General features: G+C 40.9%; 1 pseudogene; it reads right to left on the bottom strand.

The window, feature by feature from the left end:
• Positions 1-4,389: 4,389 nt before the first annotated feature.
• On the bottom strand, positions 4,390-5,547 carry LOC140498396 (single-stranded DNA-binding protein 3-like; annotated as a pseudogene).
• Positions 5,548-7,118: the final 1,571 nt, after the last annotated feature.

Below are 7,118 nucleotides of genomic sequence, written 5' to 3'. Positions count from 1 at the left end.
TCATGTGGCAAAGCACCTGGTAGTGATTCTATCCCAGCTGAGATTTATAAGGTAGGGGGACCATTGCTCATGCAAAAGCTGACTGAAATTTTCCAGGTTATATGACAAGAAGAGGTTATTCCCCAGGAGTTCAAAGATGCTTGCATTGTCCAGATAGATAGATAGATAGATAGATAGATAGATAGATAGATAGATAGATAGATAGATAGATACATACATACATACATACATACATACGTACGTACGTACATACATACATATGTATATGTACACACACATATATACATACATACATATATATGTATAACATGTATAAACAGATATACGTGTAGACAGGCAAATGAAACTGGCAAAAATCTTTTTCAATTTATTTATTTATTTTTTGTTTTCAACATTCATTTCCACAAGATTTTGAGTTTCACATTTTCTACCCATCTCTCCCCTCCTCCACACTGAAACACTGTGCATTCCAATTACCCCTTCTCCCAATCTACCCTCCTTTCTATCATACCCCTCTCTTCCCTTATCCATTCCCTTATCTTCTCTTTTTCTTGTAGGGCAAGACAGATTTTTTTTATACCATTACCTGTGTTTCTTATTTCTCAGTTACATGAAAAACAATTCTAGACATTCATTCGTAAAACTTTGAGTTCTAACTTCTCTTACATCCTCTCTCTCCACACATCCGCACTGAGAAGGCAAGCAATTCAATATAGGCCACACATATGTGTAGCTTTGCTAAAGACTTCCATAACAGTAATGTTGTGAAAGACTACCTATATTTCCCTCCATCCTATCCTGTACTCCCCAACAGAGTTTACTTCTAATTACCCCTCTCCTCTCATTTTCCCTCCCTTTTATCATCCCTCCCACACCTGACTTATCCCCTTCTCCCCTCCTTTCCTATAGTGTAAGATAGACTTTCATATCAAATTGAGTGTGCATGTTATGCCTTCCTTAAGGCAAATATGATGAGAGTAAGCTTCACTTTTTCTCTTTCACCTTCCCCTTTTCTCCTCCATTTAAAAAGATTTTTGTTGCTTTTTTTATGAGAGATAATTTGCGTCATTCCATTTCTTTCTTTCTCCTCCCTTGACATTCCTCTCTTACACCTTAATTTTGTCTATTTAGATGTCACCCCTTCCTATTCAACTCACCCTGTGCCCTCTGTGTGTGTGTATATGTGTGTGTGTGTGTGTGTGTGTGTGTGTGTGTGTAAAATCCCTCCAACTACCTAAATACTGAGCAAAGTTTCAAGAGTTACAAATATAATCATTCCTTGTAGGATTGTAAACAGTTTAGTTCTAGTAAGTCCCTTAAGATTTCTCTTTACTGTTTACCTTTTCATGATTCTCTTGATTCTTGTGTCTGAAAGCCAAATTTTCTAATCATCTCTGGTCCTTTCATCAATAATGCTTGAAAGTCCTCTACTTCACTGAATGAACATTTCTTCCCTTGAAATATTATACTCAGTTTTTCTGTGTAGGTAATTCTTGGTTTTAGTACCACTTCCTTTGACTTCTGGAATATTGTGTTCCAAGCCATTCAATCTTTTAATGTAGAAGCTGCCAGATCCTATGTTATCCTGATTGTATTTTCACACTGCTCTATTGTTTCTTTCTGGCTGCTTGCAATATTTTCTCCTTGACCTGGGAACTCTGGAATTTGGCTACAATATTCCTAGGAGTTTTTCTTTTAGGATCTCTTTCAGCAGGTGAACAGTGAATTCTTTCAATATTTGTTTTACCTGCTGGCTCTAGAATATCAGGACAGTCTCCTTTGATAATTTCATGGAAGATGATGTCTAGGCTCTTTTTTGGCATTGGCTTTCAGGTAGTCCCATAATTTTTAAATTACCTTTCTTGGATCTATTTTCCAGGTCAGTTTTTTTTTCCAATGATGTATTTCACATTGTCTTCTAATTTTTCATTCTTTGGTTTTGTTTTGTAATTTCTTGGTTCCTCATAATGTCATTTGCTTCCATCTGCTCCATTCTAATTTTTAAAGAACTATTTTCTTCAGTGAACTTTTGAACCTCCTTTTCCATTTGATTAATACTGCTCTTTGAATCAATCTTTTCCTCATTGACTTTTTGGGCCTCTTTTGTCATTTGAGTTAGTCTGTTTTTAAAAATGTTAATTTCTTCAACATTTTTGGGTCTCCTTTACAGGGTGTTGACTTGCTTTTCATAATTTTCTTGTGTCTCTCTCATTTTTCTTCCCAATTTTTTCTCCACCTCTTACTTGATTTTCAAAATAATTTTTGAAGTCTTCTATGGCCTGAAACCATTTTATATTTATTTTGGAGGTTTTGGATACAGAAGTCTTGACTTCCTCTGATGGTATGCCTTGTGCCTCTCATTAAAAAGGATGGAAGAAAATGCCTGCTCACCAAGAAAGTAACCTTATATTGTCTTATTCCTTTTCCCCTTTGGAGGCATTTTTCATGCCAGTTACTTAACTTTTGAGTTCTTTGTCAAGGGGAGGTTACAGTCTGGGGACCTGTAGTTTCTCAGTTCCTCCAAAGTGGCACAATCAAGGGAGAGAAGTTTATTCCTCTCCTGACTTGTGTTCTGGTCCGTGAGAAGAATTCCCTCTCCAGAGCCTTCATAAGCTCCACCATGCCAGCCAGCACTCCTCTTCACCCCAGGGCAGCCACTTAGGGCTGAGATTCACATCAGCTGCTCAACTTCCCCAGGGTCTTTAGGCCAGGGCTCCAGCAATAGAAGCTGCTGCTGCCTGTGGCTGGGACTAGACCACTGTGTTTTCTTCTCACCTGAGTGAAAGTTTTCTCACTGACTTTTGTCATTTTTTACAGATATTTTATGGGCTGTGGGAGGACATCATCCAGAGGTACATCCTTTTACACCTGCCATTTTGGCTCCGCCCCAGCTGGCACAATTTTAAGACTCCCTTTTTGAGTTTGCTTATTTCCAAATGTTTGTCAGTGACCTTATACTTCTGCTTTTGAAAGAGATGACCAAGCCAAAGCATAGCACTGTAGAGCTATGTGGTCTAGTGATAAGTATCATGTCACACTGTTGATATAACAAAATTGCAGTCCACTAAGGCACCAATATATTTTTCATCTGAACTTTTCGATAGATATATATTTTCAAATTCTAATCTGTACATGTGTAGTTTTTATTTAACTCAAGTGTATGACTTTGTATTTTTTCTTGATAAATTTCACCCTATTAACAGTGGGCTATCAAATTCCAGCATGTTAAAAACTATTTTAGATCCTGACTCTGATATAAAATATTTGTTATTCCCTTCAAGCCTTAGCCATATTTAAATTTACAAGCACATTTCCTATTCATTCTTCCACATGATTAATAAAACTTTGAACAGTGTATGTCATTTTGAATTTCACTTGAGATTTCCCTCCAAGATGCTGCTGCCTCAATAATGACAACAATGGATCTGGCAATTCAGAACTGTTGAAGTCATGTCACTTCTCTTGCTTAAATCTAGTTGAAGTATGGAGAAGCAATTATTTTTTTCTGTAAATTTCTCTAAATGTTAAATAATAGCTGTACCCTTCCCCCTGCCAACAGTGAGTTTAATCTGCTGTGACCCATGTTTATGAAGCCAGTCTGCTTCTCAGTCTTCTTTGTTTCTCTTTCTAAATATCTGTGATTCATTCTGCTTTTTATTCAGATTGCAAACTGTCCAGTTTATTAAGTCTTTAAATGACTACAACAAGCACCAAGATATTTCATATCTAGACTAGCTTTCCCGCCATAAGGTCACAGCACAAACATACAGCAAGTTTGTTTTTCTTTCCCTTTTTTAGTTCCTTTTCTGCTTTAAAAAAAAAATAGCAAAGAGGTTGATGGGGTAGGGGAGAGGGAATTACTGGAAGCTTCCTTTTTACTTCCCCCAAAACAACAAAGCAAACAAACCAAAAAATTCTGATAAAACAGAAACAAAAGAAAAAATGAACAGTGTCACGTACATAGAAGGCCCATAGAAGGCCCTCTGGAGGGGAAGGGGGAACGGATGGGTGGGAAGGGACCTGCTCTGCATCTTGAAATATATTTTCATTTCTTTTAAGTTTTGTCCTTCATGTTTTATGGAATAAAAAGTTCAGCCTTTTTATTGTATTAAACTAGAACCAGGGAGGGGGAAGTGGGGGGAGCTGAGGAGGCAGAAGGGGGAGGGAAAGTTTGGGAGGGGGAGAGGGGAAAGCCCCCCCCCTCCCACACTGTCTCCGGCCAGTAAGTAACACTTCTTCTCATCTTCTTGCATAATTTCTGAAATTTTCCTTCTTGCCATGGCCGGCTTGCTCTGCATCCCAGAGAAGAGGAGGAGGAGTGAGGAGGGAGGAAGGAGAAAGACGGTAGAAGGGAGAAGGAAAGAGGGAGAAGGTGGGGTGAGGGGGAAATCACACAGTTATCATCATACTGGGGGAATAATTGTCATGTTGGAAGGAATGGAGGAGGTTTCCTCCTAATTTGCCATCATCTCTGGGAGTGCAGGAGGAATTGCTAATACCACTTATGCTGTTTGGGGAATTTTGGGGAACTCCATCTATGTCACCTGATCCTAAGGATCCATTCATGTGGTGAGGCTCCATGCTGCCCATGGCACCCTCTGAGGCAGAGCCCATAGGAAAATTCAACTGGCAGCCTCCAGGTGGCACCGGATTAATCATTGTGTAAATATTTTCACTGGAGTTTACAGATTCTGCAGTGTTGGGCATGATGGGTGTTCTGGGTGGGCCATCCTGCTAGGGGCCCCATGTAGGTACCAGGTGATGAGGAAGAGTACAGAATTGAGTTAGTGCTGTTAGGGTTGGACCAAGGTCTGATAGCTCCAGGGCCCATGTTAATTCCAGTCATGGCAGGCCCTAAAGTGTTGGGTGAAGGTCTCATACCACTGATGCAATTCTGTGGACCAGTACCCAGTGGTCCTATTCCTTGTTGGGTGTTCATTCTTTTCATTGAGCCTCCCATGTTGGGGTGTCCTTCTTGTCTCATCTGGTCCATTGAGTAGGGCTGTAATGGTTGTGTGCTGGGAATTCCTCCAAGGGGCTTGTTTCCCATTCTGATGGGGGACCTGGGGCCACCTGCATATGGAGGTGACATAAAGGGCTGACTGTGGGGCCTCATCATACTGTTAGAATTGTGGAGTGCAGGGTGTGCGTAGGGCAAGGGCTGGGAACCTTAAGGACCCTGAAAGAAGCTACAAGGGATGGGGCCTCCAGGCTTGACATCATTTGGTGAAATATTGCCCAGTATAGGACTTGAGGCTGCAGGTGCACTGTAATAATAAAAGGCCTTGCCTTCACTCAAATGGTCACAAGTGCTTCGTCTCTCAGGAGTGGCACAGTAAAGGTCTCAGAAAACACACCACCACAAATGTAAGAATCCAGAAGATTCTCCTAACTTGATTTTTTTTTTTCCCATCAGATCTTGGACAAAAAAGTCTGGCCTGACTTCTGGGCTCCCACTTGTAGCAAGTATACATCGATGTACAAAGCCAACTTTTACACATCCTGCTTGTTCTAGGGGACTGCTGAGACTTTGCCTTTGGCGAACATGGTGTGTGGCAAAAAGGGGACATGAGCCTGCTCATGGCTGTGGTCCTTCCTCCCCTCTGATGGCCATCTCCAGGGGCACCCCTACTTGAGCTCCCTGCTGCCACCCTGGCCCCACTCTCCCTGTCTCTCTCTGCTGGCTTCCGCCCCCTGGTCCTGCCTGGCCCGACTTCTGCTCTGGCTCCAGCACCTTCTGTCGTTCAGTCCAACAGTCAAAGCCTCAGCCTGTGCCTCGAACCCATTGCCCTGGGATGGTTCAAGCAGCTACAGATGTTGGCGCTGCTGCTAGGGCCACTGCTCCAGCTGCTCCGAGATGTGGTTAGACTTACTCTGCCCCTGCTCCTGCCTCACTCCTTAGCACTGGCTCTGCTAAGATTGGCTCAGCTTGGATTCAGGCTCAGCGTGGCTAGGGCTGCTTCTCCACAGCTGCTGCTATCACTGCTCTGCTGGAAAGCTCCTGTGATCCATTCATAATGAATAATTGTGGAACATTAGTTGAAATCAAATTATATTTATTGAAAATGCAGAAAAGCAAAGCCATTAAGTGCATATTTTTTCAGACTATAAAGAAATAAAAATTGCATACAATAAATGGCAGTAAAAGCATATATTAAAATTAATTGGAAACTAAAAAAAAATCCTAAAGAATAAGAGGATCAAAGAACAAATCATAGAAACAATAAATAATTTCATTACAGAGAATGAAAATAATCAGACAACATTTCAAAATTTATGGGCTGAAGATCAGGCAGTACTTAGGAAAAAATACATCTCCAAATACATACATTAATAGGGAAAGAACTGATGAAGGAAGTGAACATAAAAATAAAACCAACAAAAAAGAAAATGGCAAAACAGAAGAGAACAAATAAAAAATATCCTCAAATAAGCAACAAAGTGGAAATCTTGAAAGTCAAAGGAGTGATTTACAAAATTGAAAGAAAAAAATAAAAGTAGGAGCTGGTTTTATGAAAAAATAGACAAATATTGGCTAGGCTGATTTAAAAAAAGAAAGGAAAACAAATTACCAATATCAAAACTGAAAAGAGTGAATGTACCATAGAAGAAGATGAAAATAAAGCCATTGTTGCCAGCTATTTTGCCCAACAAATAGAAGTGAGTAAAACAATCTAAATGGGAGTGGAGCCAATATGGCGAAGTAAGAGCAACTACTCACCTAAGCTCTTAGACAAATTCCTTCAGATATGAATAAAAAGAGAATATGCCCAGGTTTTGGAGGGGCAGAATCCAATAGGAGACAGATTGTGTCAGATTCACAGGCGAGGGCAGACTGGAAGGTCTACGGGAAGGATCTGTTCCATAGGACTGGAGGAGCATACATCGCCCAGTGCTCAAGCTGTACCAGCACTTCAGCTCTGTGGAACGGCCAAGCAAGAAGCCTCTGGTGGTCTGAGGCAGTGGATGCACTGCAAAATCTTGGCATATCAGCCCAGGATAGGAGTCCAGCAGAACCAGGAGTGAAAGCCACAGGCCCCAGGTATCTGCAGAGGATGAGTCTATCAGCCCTGAGATAAAATGTCTGTAACTCATCTACTTGAACTTCTGGGAGACAA

Source organism: Notamacropus eugenii, chromosome 4 (genome assembly GCF_028372415.1).
Source record: "Notamacropus eugenii isolate mMacEug1 chromosome 4, mMacEug1.pri_v2, whole genome shotgun sequence".
Classification (NCBI taxonomy): domain Eukaryota; kingdom Metazoa; phylum Chordata; class Mammalia; order Diprotodontia; family Macropodidae; genus Notamacropus; species Notamacropus eugenii.
The sequence above is the reverse complement of the archived record's forward strand: the minus strand, read 5'-3'. Positions and strand labels throughout refer to the sequence as shown.